The 16,663-nt window shown below is 37.3% G+C and overlaps 1 pseudogene; it reads right to left on the bottom strand.

Annotated features, from left to right (window-relative positions):
• Nucleotides 1-1,534: 1,534 nt before the first annotated feature.
• Nucleotides 1,535-3,350, bottom strand: LOC116898465 (annotated as a pseudogene).
• Between the last annotated feature and the right edge of the window lie 13,313 nt (nt 3,351-16,663).

Genomic DNA, 16,663 nt, shown 5'->3' with positions numbered 1-16,663 from the left:
ATAGATTTACATGAACATGGGTGAACAACCTGTTCAGTGTACGAAGTATAGAACCATAAAGGAACAAAGGAAATTCAGCTTTTGTGAAAAGGATTCTACCTGTTCTAGTTTGATTAGGTTGCAATGATAAACACCATGAGCATAAGTAAATTGGAGAGGGAAGGGAGTATTAGCTTTGAGCTTTCAAGTAGTTTTACATTACTAAGGAAAGTTAAGGCAGTAATTCAAGGCAGTAACCTGGAGGCAGGAACTAATAGCAAAGTCCATAGGATAATACAGCTTACATATTGCTTCTTTGGGTTGGTACAGGTCCCATTTTTCTTTGGACCAGCCTATCTACATAGAGATGACATTGGCTACACTGTCCCAGCTCTTCCTACATTAGTCAGCAATCAAAAGCTGCACCAGGTACGTGCCAACAGATCAACTGATAGAGTCAATTTCTCAGATGAGATTTCCTCTTTCCATGTATGTGTAAAGTTTTGTGTCAAGCCCACAAATACAATGACCCTTGGTTTATCATAAATGATGTATAGTAATTATACTGGATGAAATAAGCCAGGCCTAGAAAGAATACTGTCATATTACCTCATTTATATATTAGAATCTAAAACATTCAAATATCTAGAGGTTAAGATAAAAACATTGGTTCCTAGAGCTAGAGTTGAAGTCGGGAGAAAATTGCTAACTGCAACACAAAAGATACAAAACTGCATGCAACCATGAACAGGTGAACAGGTCTAGAGGATATTGTGAGAGAGTAATGTATTGTATTAGATTTGGAGGTTTTTCTAAATGATTTGCCAGAGATAAGAAGGGTCAAGTGCATAATAATGAATACCATTCTGTTTTCATACAGCAACTACTTTACTGTTTATGTGTGTCTCATAACATCATGATATATACTTTAGATACACAAAATAAAATTCATCAGAAGCTGTTAAGGAAAACATATTAATTTGTCAATGTTACTAGGTGTCTTAGCTGTGAACAGACACCATAACCAAGGCAACTCTTATAAGGACAACATTTAATTGGGGCTGGCTTACAGGTTCAGAGATTTAGTTTGTTATCATCAAGGTAGCAATATAGCAGCATCCAGACAGGCATGGTGCAGGAAGAGCTGAGTTCCACATCTTCATCTGAAGGTAGCAAGGAGAAGCCTCATTCCCAGTTGGTTAGAAAGAGGGTTTCATTGGCTATGCCCAGAGTGACAAACTTCCTCTCCCAAGGCCACACCTATTCCGACAAGGCCACAGCTCTTAATAGTGCCACTCCCTGAGCCAACCATATTCAAACCACCACACTAGGACAGTGTACATGATCTACTAAGTTATATGGTATCTGATGATAAGATCAAGAAAAAGTCCTTGTAATTACAGTGATGCATCAATCCAAAGTAGAACAGAGGACTGACTCACTCTTAACTTTTATTCTTTCCCCTGTTTCACCCATCTGTGGCTACAGTGAGAATGCCTTTTATACAGTCAATGGAAGCAGACTATGCTGCATATGTGTCACATGTCCTGAAGTGCTAAACTAGTGTCCCTTTGTGCTTGTTGTGTGACCCATAATCCTTAGCAACAACTTTGGGAAAAGTAGTATATAAAATGTCACAAGGGGTTCAATCAACAATAAAAATAGGCAAGTAGATCAATGGAATAGAATTGAAGACCTAGAAATGAACCCATACTCCTATGGTCACATAATCTTTGACAAATGATCCAGTGGGAAAAAGTAGCATTTTCTTCTTTCCTCTTTTTTAATATATATTAAATATATATTAACATATTAGTATATATTTGATATATATACTTAATATATATGTGTGTGTATGTATATATATGTGTGTGTATATATATAATACTTGTATTATATATATATATTTTTACATTTCAGATGTTATTCTCTTTCCCAGTTTCACAGATATAAGCCTCCAAAGCCATCCCCTTCCTCTTCTTCTATAATGATGTTCCCCTCCCTAACCACCTCCCTTCCCACTCTCCCCTGCCAACCCCCCAACACCCTCCTATATTGGGGATGCATCCAGCCTTGACAGGACCAAGGGCTTCTCCTTCCATTGGTGCCCCACAAGGCCATTCTCCACTAAATTTATAATGGATATTCAATACAATGTCAATGAATGCATGACTATCTTAATTTATATTTATTTGAATAATGGAACAACTTAAAAGAGAAGTGTAGTATAGAATTCACTAGTCAGAAATGACATTCCAAAGTCAAACAAGAAAAGGCATCAAACTATTACCAGGGGCAATGCTAAACTTATATACTCTAAAGTAAGCTAACCCTTAGTTTTGAAATAAAATATGCACCATGAGTGTTCTTGAAACGTCATTTCACACTGATCATGCTACCTCAAATAACAATAGTGGGGTTTTTGCCTGCTTAGTAGTTTCCACCACCTCCAAAATTGCTTCCACTACCAAAGCCGCCTCCGCCTCCTCCGTTGTTATAGCGGTCATAGCTGCCACTTCCGCCATAGCCACTGCCCTGGTTTCCATAACCCTGTCCACCACTTCCATAGCCTCTGCTTCCTCCAGAGTAACCAGGGCCGCCTCCTCCAAAACCACCATCATTGCCAAATCCAATATAGCCATCCCCACTGCCACCATATCCACCACCACCACGGCTGCCAGCAAAGCTGCCACGACCACTGAAGTTCTCTCCTCGACCGAAATTGTCATTGCCACCAAAACCACCTCCACGACCACCACCAAAGTTTTTGAAACCACTTCGACCTCTCTGGCTGGACGAAGCACTAGCCATCTCTTGTTTCGATAGAGGCCTTTCTTACTTCACAGTTGTGGTCATTCACAGTATGTTGTTTCTGAATAACAATCTTATCCACAGAGTCATGGTCATCAAAGGTGACAAAAGCAAATCCCCCCTTTTTTTTTTCTACTGCCTCTGTCAGTCATAATTTCAATCACTTCAATTTTGCCATAGTGCTCAAAATAATCTCGTAGGTGATGTTCTTCACTGTGTTCTTTAATACCTCCAACAAAGATCTTCTTCACAGTTAAGTGGGCACCTGGTCTCTGAGAATCTTCTCTTGACACAGCTCTCTTAGGTTCCACAACTCTTCCATCCACCTTGTGTGGTTTTGCATTCATGGCAGCATCCACTTCCTCCACAGTGGTGTATATGACAAACCCAAAGCCTCTGGATCTTTTGGTGTTTGGATCTCTCGTTACCACACAGTCGGTGAGTGTTCCCCATTGCTCAAAATGGCTCCTCAGATTCTCATTGGTTGTTTCGAAGCTCAGCCCTCCAATGAAGAGCTTCCGCAGCTGTTCCGGCTCCTTGGGGGGCCCTGACTTAGACATGGCGGCAGGGTGATGAGATGGTTCAGCGATGCTTCCTCGGCAGCGTCAAAGAGCAGAAAGCTATAGTGTTATTTTTATCACACACATTCGAAAATTTCTTTCCTATTTGATGTAAGTAAAAGAATGACAGAAAGTGTGCAAAATAAAGATGCCATAAAATAGTATAATAACTATTGTGTATATTTGGCCAAAAACCTAACATGACCTTTTATTAAAACAAAAAAAAATGTTTATTTGGTTTCAAATCAGAATAAAGAGTTGACAGTTCCAGGTTTTTAACTACAATTTTATTTCCCATTCAAAATATAATCACACTGTTTTTCTAGTTATTTTTGTTTACCTTGCGAGTTTTTTTTCTGAAATATTTTGCTTTTGAGTATTTCCACTTTATAGCGTTGCTTTTGGATAGCATTATATTCCATTTAGACTCAAAACCCACCGTAAATTCTTCTTCATTAGTGCTATAATGTTGGGGAATGGTTGAGCATGTCTATAATTTCAGGAGAATTGCTACATTAAAAATAATGCAATATTTGAATATTTATTACTTGACTTATTTAATGATGACAATTCAAATGATTATTTGTTAATTTAAGTTTTTACTTTTTATTTTTTAACAATTTCATACACACACACACACACACACACACATATATATATGCATTTCCCCAATAAGTCTTCCTCGACTCTTCCTTTTTGAAGTTATTGTTATTTTGTGATCCACATTTTATTTTGTTCTACTTCAGCCTCCTAAGTGGGGGGAGTGCAGGCACATGCAGTCATGCCTAGCTTTTCCCTTCATTTAAATCTCCACAAGGTCCGAACTCTAACATTCAATTTTTCCCTATTGCTTTTGTATTCAGAATATATCTCACCAGAATTCCACGGGCTCCTCATAATTAAATCACTCTCCTATTTATATATGTATTGATAACATGATTGAACTTCATCAGTACTAGTTTCAAACAGACTGGAGCAATTTAAGGATGACAAAGTAATTTAGGTCGATGTAATTTAGTTTTATGTTTCCTAGTAGGTGGAAAAGTAGACTGGGGGTGACTGATGCTGTGGACAAGGGATTAATGATCTTGATGAAATGCATGTAGAGTATTAAAGGACAAGAGACGGAAATAAAGAAGTTGAAAATTCAATGCTATGAATATTTATTAAATGTGCATTAAGTATTTATTACTTTCTCATAAATCATTCCAAGACTCAGTAAGTAAAAGAAATAATAGGTTGAGAAAAAGGATGGAATGGTTAAGAAGCTCTATACCAAGCACACTCATGCACTGAGCTTACGTGTTGACATGCAGTGTTCCTATGCTTAATGGTTATGAAGAACATCAATAAACTGGAATAGATCTATGTGTAGGTTATAATGCCAGTTGGCTCAGGTCTATTATCTCTCTTTTGAATGTGGGACCTCACTATCCTAATGACAAACTAACTGGATGAGCAGGAAATAGTCTAGCTATAAAATTTATGGCACTTATATTTACTTTATTTTGCAATGTCCATTGAAGTTTAATTATCTGCATTTTGTGATATCTACTGAGTTTCATGTTGTAACAGTCTACATATAGAAAGAAAGTAGAAATTTATTAATTCTAATTCTTGTATGGAATGAAATTACATGTTAACTTAATGAACATTGTGTGTGTGTGTGTGTGTGTGTGTGTGTGTGTGTGTGTGTGTGTGTGTGCCTTTTACTGTGTAAGAGACAAGGACTGTGCAGTCATGAGCGGCATTGGGGTAGTGGAGCAGAGCCTAGGTTTAGTTTCCAGAGTTCTTCCCAATCTATTTAAAAAACAGTTGTTAACCCAGAGGGCTTCCAGTTTCTCATTCAGGCAGAGTTGTCATATAGCATCTGTGGGTCTAGGCTCAGATGCGATGCGATGTAATGTGAACAAAAATCAAATAGAATTCAGTTACAGAGAAAGAATAGCAATACCTGTTTCTATTGGCAAAATAACCTGAAAAGCATACCTCTTAGGAAAAAAATAGACTTCATTAAAAAAAAGTCTATGTAAGCAGAGGCAGCTGAGACGTGTAATGGAAATAAGAACCTGAGGCCAAGATTCTAGAGAAGAGAATTGGAGAGCACTGCTCCTGATATTTCCTTGGGACTTATGAAAGCACAAGCAGCTAATATGGTCCATCTAAAGACGCCTCACACAGTGCTGGTAAGTGCAAAAGCACCCTGTTAAATTTAAAAGAACACAAACCTCCCCCTGGGTACCAGGAACAAGAAAATGAGAGACTGGAAACTCTTCAGGTAGACCAATGTATTAGTTAAGGTTTCTACGGGCTCTAAAACAATGTGACCAAGGCATTACAGAAGAAGAGATTTTATGTGGCTTATAATGCCAATGGGAAAATAGTCTATGAGCGTTGAGCAGAGGCAGTAGGCGGCAGGTGGAAGGAGCCTGAGCTGAGAGTTCAGATCTTATACAGTAAATTGGACACTGAGAGATTCCTCTAGAAAAGAACGTGTTGGTTGAAACCTAAAATCCCTGGTCTCAGTGACTTGCTTCATCCAGCAAGTCAACACTTTCTACAAAGCCTCTTTAGACACGGTCAACAGATGAAGACCAATCATTCAAATGTCAGAGACTCTGCAGGGTTATTTATCGTTCACTCTATCATAGTAGGGTTTAGATCTTTCTGAATGTGCCTAGGACATTTGTATCGATGTTACTATTCAAAATGTATTTACTAGATGGCTTGGCAGAAAACTATCTAACAACAGTAGCTAATATCAAAACAGTAGTATGTGGTTCTCTCCACTGGTCTGTGAGCAAGATCAGGTGGATTTTTTGCACACTACAATCTTTGCAGAATCTGCTAAAACTTAAATCTTCATGATATCTTTTCTATGCAGCTGGGCTGAGGTGTTCTGAATGATTCTCTCTTTTTGTAAGTTACTGGAATAATATTATTTGGACATAATTATATTTTAAAATGTGTCCTTTTAAAATATTTGGCTTAGAATTTTGGCATATTCACAGGGATGGTGAACCATTACTACAAATAATTTTAGATAACCTTTTTATCTTTCCCCACACCCTACCCATGAGAAGGTCTACTCCATGCTTTTTTCTTTCTATTTTATTTACTTTTTGAAAAAATGGATAGTTTATGTATTACATTTTAAATGTTATTTGCTCTCCAGGTTCTGCTCTCTCCTATCCCCCCTTTACCCTGCTTCTATGAGGATGCTCCCCCTCCCATCCACCCACGCCCACCTCAACACCCTGCCATCTCCTATAATGAGGAAATGAGCCTTCGCAGGATCAAGGGCTTCTCCTCCTATTGATGCCAGACAATGCCATCCTCTGCTACATATGCAGCTGGAGCCATGGGTCACTCCATGTGAACTTATTTTAAAAAAAGCTGAAAGAACCTGAGGAGGAGGGCAGCCCCGTGGAAAGACCAGCAGTCTCAATTGACCTGGACCCCTGAGATCTCTCAGACACTGAACCACCAACCAGGCAGGATGGGAAGTGGTCAGGTGGGAGAGAGGGAGGGCAGACCGAGAGTAAGCTGAAATCTGGTCTGAAAAAAGGATTAAAGACTAAAAATAAATAAATTTTAAAAACGTTGCAAGTAAAAAGTTCACACACCAAAATTAACCAGATCCAAATACTGGACAACTTCATTCGTGTCTACATAGTTAAGGTACTCATTTACATGGAAGGTGTCTAAAATTTACATTTGATACCATACTTTCACTATTGAATATATTTTAGACACTTATCCACCACCAAAAGTGAAAAATTCATGACAGAGTTAGAACCAGGAAAATAATTAGCTTTACATACTTTTTCATAAAACAAAAACAAACTTTGTTGTTTTTTATGTCTAGATTCTTTAGAATAATTTAAAATTATTTTCACATGTGATAGCAGGATCATCACTCTTCACCTACTTTTCATGCTTAAAAATAGTTTAATAAGCTTGTTTCCTCATCCAGTTGATAAACTTTTGGTCTATTTTTTCCTTGATTGGGTAGGTTAAAACATTAATGTAAATATTCAGATGCAAGTCTTATAGATATATATTTAGATGTAAATAAAAATTACATAGAAATATTGCAAGGAAAGATATTATTTTGAACTTACCAAAATAAAAAGAGAAGAAATAACAATGTGTTGTTATCTTGCTATGCTTATTCTTTGATTTTACATTCCATACAAGTCAAGTAAGTAAAGGTTTTGAATAATGTCACACACACACACACACACACACACACACACACACACACACAAGCATATATCAGTTTGATAGGAAGTTCAGACTATGAGTACCTGTTTACTGATTAAGCTTTGCTGTTGGGTGAACCCCAAAATGGAAGTATGCCAGCAACTGATGGTCATGGCAGCCAGTTATAGGACAAAACACATTTATTTTTCAATTCCATTGCAAAGCTCAGAAGATTCGGGTCTCAAGATATATTTTCAGAGACCACGAAAGAGGTAGAACTTCAAGGGTAAAAACTTAATTGCTTGATGCTTTGATCACTCTCCATGTGATTCTGTCATGAGCGAAATACCTAGTGAAACATGCACCTTAAGAAAATCAACCATAGTAAGATGCCAGAATAAGATACCGCTTTTTTTGTAAATGTGAGAATCAGGGGAGGCTGACGTAAGTAACTTCACGATATAATTTGTTCAGCTGTAGCAGAGTGTGGGTGACTCTGAAGGATAGAGTCTAACATACTGTGTATTTTAATTTAAATTCTCAATTTAAATTCAAGACTCTCTCTCTTTTTCCCTCTCTCCCCTTTTCAGTGAACAGTAGAGAAATAAAGTCCTTGAAGGGCGTTATTTTCTTTGGTTTTAAAATAAACATTGACAATTACTTAAAATCCTAACTTATAACTTGCTTTACGTGACAGCCCTGTGAGTCCCTGACATGATGAAGGGAAAGACTGATCCGATCTGTGCTTTAAAAACATGAGTAAATACATAGTTTTCTGCCATTGAAAATCCTTACTTTAAGATGTTGGGAATACAACGAAATTTTAGTAAAATGTTGCAACTTCTGCAATTTATTCCGTCTGGAAATAGGTGAGAATGTACTGTATTAACACCAACCACTGAGTCATTTTCTAGAATCCCAAAAAATTTGAGATCCAGTATCAAGCTTGTCCGTTAAGAAGCTATTTGGACAGTTTTGCAGAACAGTCACACAGAGCCCAGTGTAATTTAATGTACGTATTATTCTAACTTCAAACCATCAGGCAGGATGTGAGAATGAAGTAAGAAAATTTCACAAAAGTAAACATTGTATGGAAGATTTTAGATATGGAAACTACAAAATGCAAGCAAGTGGTGATATTAAGAAAAGTTAAAGGAAAGTTTAATTTATAAAATTTAAAAACTTAACGTTCATGAGATTATTTATTTACAAACATTCTTATCTATTCTGAACTTGAAGTAGTTCCTTGCTTCATTGTCTACCCGTTGGAAATATATTCTGTTATTTGTTCAGGTTCTGGAAACAGCAAAAACCCAGATGCCTGTCTTTGGTAAACTCAGGTTGACTTCAACCTCATTCTCCCCTGGCAAGTCACAAAATACCTCATACTTCCTCCCTTGGGAGTCTATTTTTATTTTTTTATTTAACTTTCAAATCTTATTCCCTTTCCCGGTTTCCCAGACATAAGCCTCCTATCCCATCTCCCACCCCTTCTACTATCAGGATGTTCCCCTTCCCCTCCCCCTGACATTCCCCTACACTGCGGGTCCAACCTCAGCAGGACCAAGGACTTCTCCTTCCATTGGAGCCATGGATCAGTCCATGTATAGTCTTCGGGTAGTGGTTTAGTCCCTGGGAGCTCTGATTGGTTGGCATTGTTGTTCTTATGGGGTTGCAAGCAACTTCAGTTCTTTCAATCCTTTCTCTAATTTGTTAAACGGGGGTCCTGTTCTCAGTTCAGTGGTTTGCTACTAGCATTCCCCTCTATTTCACATGCTCTGGCTGTGTCTCTCAGGAGACATCTATATCCAGTTGCTGTCAGCATGCCCTTCTTCCTTTCATCACTCTTATCTAGTCTTGGTGACTGTATGGGGCACGTGTGGGGTAGGCTATGAATGACCGTTCCTTCAGTCGCTGCTCCAAACTCTGCCTCCATATCCCCTTCTTTGAATATTTTTGTTTCCCCTTCTAAGATGGAGTGAAGCATCTGCACTTTGGTTATCCTTCTTCTTGAGCTTCTTGTGGTCTGTGGATTCTATCTTGGATAATTGGAGCTTCTGGGATACTATCAACTTATCAGTGAATGCATACCAGACGTGTTTGTCTGGAATTGGGTTACCTCACTCAGGATGATATTTTCTAATTCCATCCATTTGCCTCTGAATTTCATGAAGTCATTGTTTTTTGATAGCTGAGTAATATTTCATTGTGTAGATGTACCACATTTTCTGTATCCATTCCTCTGTTGAAGGGCATCTGGGTTCTTTCCAGCTTCTGGCTATTATAAATAAGGCTGCTATGAACATAGTGGAGCACATGTCTTTGTTATATGTTGGGGCATCTTTTGGGTATAGGCCCAAGAGAGGTATAGCTGGGTCCTCAGGTAGTTCAATGTTCAATTTTCTGAGGAACCTCCAGACTGATTTCCAGAATGGTTGTACCAGTCTGCAATCCCACCTAGGTCAAGTTTCTGTCTATTTAGTTTAATGTTAGCTACTGGTTTTCTGTATATTGCTTTTACTATGTTTAAGTATGTGTCTTGAATTCCTGATCTTTCCAGGACTTTTATCATGAAGGGGTGTTGACGTATGTCAAATGCTTTCTCAACATCTAATGAAATGATCATGTGTTTTTTTGAGTGTGTTTATATAGTGGATTATATTGATGGATTTCTGTATATTGAACCATTCCTACATACCTGGGATGAAGCCTAATTGATCATGATGTATGGTCATTTTGATGTGTTCTTGGATTAGGCTTGCGAGAATTTTATTGAGTATTTTTGCATTGATATTCATAAGAGAAATTGGTCTGAAGTTCTCTTTCTTTGTTGGGTCTTTGTGTAGTTTAGGTATGAGCATAATTGTGGCTTCATAGAAGGAATTTGGTAGTGCTCTCTCTGTTTCTACTTTGTGGAATAGTTTGGACAGTTTTGGTATGAGGTTTATTCTGCACTAAACCCATCTGGTTCTGGGCTCTTTTTGGTTGGGAGACTTTTAATAAATGCTTCTATTTCTTTGCAAGTTATGGGGTTGTTTAGATGGTTTACTTGATCTTGACTCACCTTTGCTACCTGGTATTTGCCTAGAAAATTTTCCACTTCCTCCAGGTTTTCCAGTTTCGTTGAATATATGCTTTTGTAGTAGAATCTGATGATTTTTTTGAATTTCCTCAGATTTTTTTGGTATGTCTCCCTTTTCATTTCTAATTTTGTTAATTTGGATGCCCTCTGTGTGCCTTCTGGTTATTCTGGCTAAGGGTTTATCTATCTTGCTGATTTTCTCAAAGAACCAGATCCTGTTTTTTTTTTTTTTTTTGATTCTTTGTATAGTCTTTTTTGTTTCCATTTGGTTGATTTCAGCCCCATTCTTGCCTTCTACTCTTCTTGGATGTATTTGCTTCTTTCTGTTCTAGAGCTTTTAGGTGTGCTGTCAAGCTACTTGTGTATTCTGTCTCCTGTTTCTTCTTGGAGGCAATCAGAGTTATGAGTTTTCCTCTTAGTATTCCTTTCATTGTGTTCCATAAGTTTTGGTATGTTGTGCTTAATTTTCACTAAATTCTAAGAAGTCTTTAATTTCTTCCTTTATTTCTTCCTTGACCAAGTTATCAATGAGTAGAGCATTGTTCAACTTCTATGTTGTGGTCTTTCTGTCATTTTTCTTGTTATTGTCAACCAACCTCAGTCCATGGTGATCTGATAGTATGTATGGGATAACTTATATCTTCCTGCATCTGTTGAGGCCTGTTTTGTGACTGAGTATATGATTAATTTTTGAGAAGGTACCATGAGGTGCTGAGAAGGTGTATTCTTTTATTTTAGGATGGATGGTTCTATAAATATCTGATAAGTCTATTTGGTTCATAACTTCTGTTAGTTTCTCTATGTTTCCATTTTATTTCTGTTTCCATGATCTTTCCATTGATGAGAGTGGGGTGTTGAAATCTCCTACTATTATTGTGGGAGGTGCAATGTGTGCTTTGAGCTTTAGTAAGGTTTCTTTTATGAATGTAGGTGCCCTTGCATTTGGAGCATAGATATTTCAGATTGAGAGTTCATCTTGTTGCATTTTTTCTTTGATGAATATGAAGTGTCCTTCCTTATCTTTGTTGATGACTTTTAGTTGATTTTAGTCGATTTTATTCGATATTAGAATGGCTACTTCAGCTTGTTTCTCCAGACCATTCATTTGGAAATTTGTTTTCCAGCCTCTTACTCTAAGGTAGAGTCTGTCTTTGTCTCTGAGGTGTGTTTCCTGTATGCACCAAAATACTGGGTCCTCTTTATGTATCCATTCTTCTGTTAGTCTATGTATTTTTATTGGGTAATTCAGTTCGTTGATGTTAAGGGATATTATGGGATAGCGATGTTTTTGTTGTTAGAGGTGGAATGATGTTTGTGTGTCTCTTTTCTTTTGGTGTTTTTGCAAGGATATTAGTTTCTTGCTTTTTCTAGAGTGTTTTCCCTCCTTGTGTTAGAGTTTTCCATTTTTTATCCTTTGTAGGGCTGGAATTGTAGAAGATATCATGTAAATTTGGTATTTTCATGGAATATCTTGGTTTCTCCATCTGTGTTAATTGTGAGTTTTACTGGATATAGTAGCCTGGGCTGGCATTTGTGTATTTGTGTTCTCTTAGGGTTTGTATGACGTCTGCCCAGGGTCTTCTGGCTTTCATAGTCTCTGATGAGAAGTTTGGTGTAATTCTCACAGGTATGGCTTTACATTTGACGTTTTCCCCTTACTGCTTTTAATATTCTTTCTCTGTTTTGTGCATTTGTTGTTTTTTGACTCTTATGTGACAGGAGGAATTTCTTTTCTGGTCCATTTGGAGTTCTTTATGCTTCTTGTATGTTCATGGGCAGCTCTTTCTTTGGGTTAGGGAAGTTTTCTTCTATTATTTTGTTGAAGATATTTACTGGCCCTTTAAGTTTTGAGTCTTCACTTTCTTTTATACCAATTATCCTTAGGTTTGATCTTCTCATTGTGTCCTGGATTTCCTGAATGTTTTGTGCTAGGAGCTTTTTGTGTTTTACATTATCTTTGATGGTTGTGTCAATGTTTTCTATGGTATCTTTTGCCCCTGAGATTTTCCCTTCTATTTCTTGTGTTCTGTTGGTGATGCTTGCATCTATGACTTTTTAATCTATTCCCTAGGTTTCTATCTCCAGGGTTTTCTCCCTTTGTTCTTTCTTTATTGTTTCTATTTTCATTTTAAAATCCTGGATGGTTTTGTTCAATTCCTTTACCTGTTTGGTTGTGTTTTCCTGTAATTCTTTAAGGGATTTTTCTGTTTCCTCTTCAAGGGCTTCAATTTGTTTACTTGTGTTGTCCTGTATTTCTTTAAGGGAATTATTTATGTCCTTCTTAAAGTCTTCCACCATCATGAAATGTGATTTTATATCTAAATCTTGCTTTTCCAGTATGTTTGGATATCCAGTATTTGCTTTGGTGGGAGAACTGTCCTCTGATGATGCCAAGTAATCTTGGTTTCTGTTACTTAGGTTCCTGCTCTTGCCTCTTGCCATCAGGTTGTCTCTGGTGTTAGCTTGTCTTGCTGTCTCTGACAGTGGCTTGACCCTCTTGTAGGCCTGTGTATCAGCACTCCTGTACACCTATTTTTTTCCAGCCAGATTGGGAACAGAGAGCTCTGCTTTCAGGTGTGTAGGTGCTCCTGGCTTTCGGTTCTTGGTGCAGGCAGAACCTCAACAGTCCAGATCCCAATAGTCCTGCCCCTGACTGCTCCTAGGTCCCTGTGCCCAGGGGTCACAGATGGCACTAGGTGATTTCCTCTTGGGTTGGGTATGTGGGTAGAGAGTAGTCGCCTCTGAGTTGCTAGGAGTGTCTTCACTTCTGAGGGTCCAGCTCTCTCCCCCATGGGATTTGGGTACCGAGTCTATCTTTAAAAAAAAGAAACAAAAGAAAACAAAAACAACAACCCAAACAACTGAATAAACAATTAAGGGGCAATTCTCTATTTAAGGTGGAAGGATTCACTCTAAGACCCCCACAGTATTCCTGGCAATGTCCAACATCTCCCAGTGCTGAACTAGCCTATGAGAGGTTAAAACAGTGTCTTGAAAAACCAGTACTTCAGTTTCCATAGAGGCAGAGATTATAGATGGAGATTAATCAAGTGTTATGGGAGTTAATAGAAATATTAAACCAATCAAGCAAACAACTGAGCTAAATAATTTGTAAGGCTTTTAGTTTGAGTTTTGTTAAAGGAAGATCTGTTTTGTTAGGTATATTCAAATGTAATGATGCTAAAATTTTTCTGACAAGTACACTATACTGAGTGTTAGTAATAGATTTTAATAACTCTTTTTCAAATATATGTTTGTATTAAACATATTTAGCAGTTTGTTTTTACCTAAATGTCTACCTAATATTTGTGTAAATGTCTGCCTATAGATATTCTATACTGAAAATTCTAGCTTTGTCCAACTGACATTTAAGCTAGCTCTATCTATTAAAGTTCCATCCTTAGTCTTTATAAGCAGGTCCCAGAGATGAATGAATTTTGTTATTGTCACTGAATAAAATCATTCAGAGACAATAACTTATATTTATCTTAATTGACCATGTAATTATTTGAAATTGAAATATATTTCAATCCATAGGAAATTGATTGGACAATTAGAGAATTCTAGCAGACGAACCCCTCTAATTATTTTCAACTTAAAATGATGCCAGTAAATATTTTCAGGAGGAAGTGTTTGATCACTGTTAGGCCTTCTTACTAAGCTGTTTCACTTTGCATGTGAATGTGACATTCTTCATTGATCCCATGTCTGTTCATATGCTTGCCCAATGGTTTATTTCAAGAGTGTTGAGTATTGTAGTGCCTCTGCTTTCTGCCTGAGGGTAGACAAGGCAGTAAGCTCTTTGACATGTTGTCTTCTTTATTTATAAAATGAAAGAGATACTAGAGCACCTCATTCTTATTGTGTGATTTTAATAAAGTACAAATCAGTAATTTTTAAATAAATTTTATTTGTTTAATTAAGTGTACATATGTGTGACTATGTGCAGATGAGTCCAGGTTTCTGAGTGCTTGCACATAGTATGTCCTCCATTAGTGTCTGTTGGCTTGCTGACGCCAAAGGTAACTAATAAAGACAAAAGGATAAAACAAATACACTTAGTGATTAACTATTTGTGTTTTGTTCCTTCAGAAAGCTTAACTTGAATGTTAGTTTCCTCATAAAACTTCCTTCCAAACCACTTATCGAATACAGTCCTTTCAGATGAATTTTTTCTCAAATCCTACAGCAAGTAACGCCTCTCTGAAATTCGCTTGACATAGATATATAAGACTTTTAGGTTCACTAGAAACTGCCGAAAGCTTTATGCAGATGGCTGAAGAAGATGTATTCTAAAGTGTCATAAAGATACTCATGAGAATAAATAAGCAAATGCAACATGTGCTTCATTTGGTCACAATCTCTGTTCATGGCCTGTACTTTGAAATCAGTACAAATGATAGGTAATAGTATATTAATAGTGTGTACACGTCTACATGAGCATTAGTCTAAAACTCAATTGAAAATAAGAGCGCTTGTATACACCACTCCACATTTGCAAGGGCTTGAAACCTTTACCTTGGTTTAATGTGTGAATCCTGTAAGTTTCATGACTTTTACAATGTGGCTAGGATCTAGGGAGATATCATCTAACACTCTGTGCTCAGTTGTGCATGCTTAGAACTCCAAAATTGAGTAAAAGGTACAGGTATGTCCTGAGAGATGGTTGGCCGATCTATCTGAATAGGAAGCTTCCAGTCAGAGAGAGAAACTCCCTGTCTGAAATTATTAATGTAGTGAATGGTAGAGGAAGATACTTGATGTTCTGCTGTGGAGATGCAAGCCACACAGAATATTCGTTCTTTAAAGCACATCTTCTCCCATCATTACCTGGGTGCCTTCAACATTAGGTCTTAAATACACCCTTGTATAAATTGCACAGTTTAAGAGGTCTTCACATCATTGCACTTAAATAAACTTTGGAAAATTTAAGGTCACTAGACAAAGCTCAAAAGTAAATGAATACAGTTTTTTTTCCCCTCTGGGCTATTGATTCCATCCTCCTCAGCCTCTGCAGTTAATTGTGTTGAATAGATGAATTTAGCTCAATGAAATATAAATATCCACAGGAAAGGAAAAAAGAGGTTAAATGGAGTTAATTGTTCAAAAAGATTCTTTCTTGAGAATATGGATTGGAAGAAGCTAGTATTAGTGAATTGCCAGTGGCTATGGGGTGCAGCTTTCCTATAGACTGCTAGGAAGGCAGAGGGCATCCAAGGGTGACAGGCCAGCAGGTGGTCCTTCAACTTGGGCACATGTTACTTATCATCTTCTTCTCCGGATGAGGACATCTCTGTTGGGGTGTCAGAGTAGAGAGGGTTAGTATGTATCAAGAGTGATTGAATAACTGTAGATGAATACAACTGTTATTTTGGACCTGTAGTGATTCCCCCATGATAATAAAGTCAAGGAAAACTTGTTTTTTTTTCACTAATATTGTTGAAAAGAAAATGGCATTCCAAACAGATTTTAAAATGGGTGTGCATGTATGTTGTATGGATTATAGCACAAATCTTCAAAACAACTGTGTTTTGAGGGTTTCTTTGTCTCCACAAGAAGATCCTATCTTCTATCTGAATTCAAGTGCCACCATTAGCCTTTAAATTCTAATCATTAGTAGCTATCATACTTCTTTGGGATCAATTCTCTGTCTATGGGCTTTGCTATAGCTAGTCTAGAAAAGTCATGACATTTTATTTGTTTACCATCTTTTTTTTTTTTTTTGTAGTATCTTTTTTTTTTTTTTTTTTTTTGGAATTGGGGATCGAACCCAGGGCCTTGCGCTTCCTAGGCAAGCGCTCTACCACTGAGCTAAATTCCCAACCCCAAGTTATGCCTTTCTAAAGACAAATTTTTCTTTTTCTTAATGTTGAGATAGTCAAAATTATAGTCAAAATTTTCTTGGAAAATATACTTCTCAAAGGGGCTCACAATTGTTGGATGTATTGTATCCCGAAACCTTGCAGTGCCCTTTTTTATGCCTAAGATTGATTTTCTTCCTCTGAGTTACTTTTTTTTTTTTTTT

The sequence above is a fragment of the Rattus rattus genome, chromosome 4 (genome assembly GCF_011064425.1).
Source record: "Rattus rattus isolate New Zealand chromosome 4, Rrattus_CSIRO_v1, whole genome shotgun sequence".
Taxonomy (NCBI): domain Eukaryota; kingdom Metazoa; phylum Chordata; class Mammalia; order Rodentia; family Muridae; genus Rattus; species Rattus rattus.
Note: the sequence above shows the minus strand (reverse complement) of the source record. Positions and strands in the feature narration are given on the sequence as shown.